Raw genomic sequence first — 467 nt, 5'->3', positions numbered from 1 at the left:
TAATAATTTAAAAAAACAGAGAATGTCTACTTCCCTCGAATGGAGGGGAATGCTGTATAAGTCAGAGGTCTATACAGCAGGTGACCTCAACAGGTCACTTTCTAAATAAATGGCTTTTGTGATTGAGACTTTGTTGTATACCTGAGAAGATAATGTATGGAAGAACTTTTAGGACGGTGGGTAATCCACCATTCCAAGTCAGGCTCCATTATTAACTAAGTTACTTAACCACTCTGAGCCTAAATGTCTTTATATATAAAACAGGGATGATACCAACAAAGGGCTACTGCAAGAAATAAATAAGTTTTAATGTAATTAAGATAGATGCCCCCCGCCGGGCGTGGTGGCTCATGCCTGTAATCCCAGCACTTTCGGAGGCCAAGGCGGGCAGATCACAAGGTCAGGAGTTTGAGACCAGCCTGGCCAAAACAGCGAAACCCTGTCTCTACTAAAAATACAAAAATTAG

Source organism: Mandrillus leucophaeus, unplaced genomic scaffold, assembly GCF_000951045.1.
Source record: "Mandrillus leucophaeus isolate KB7577 unplaced genomic scaffold, Mleu.le_1.0 Scaffold71, whole genome shotgun sequence".
NCBI lineage: Eukaryota > Metazoa > Chordata > Mammalia > Primates > Cercopithecidae > Mandrillus > Mandrillus leucophaeus.
This window is presented reverse-complemented; position numbering follows the sequence as displayed.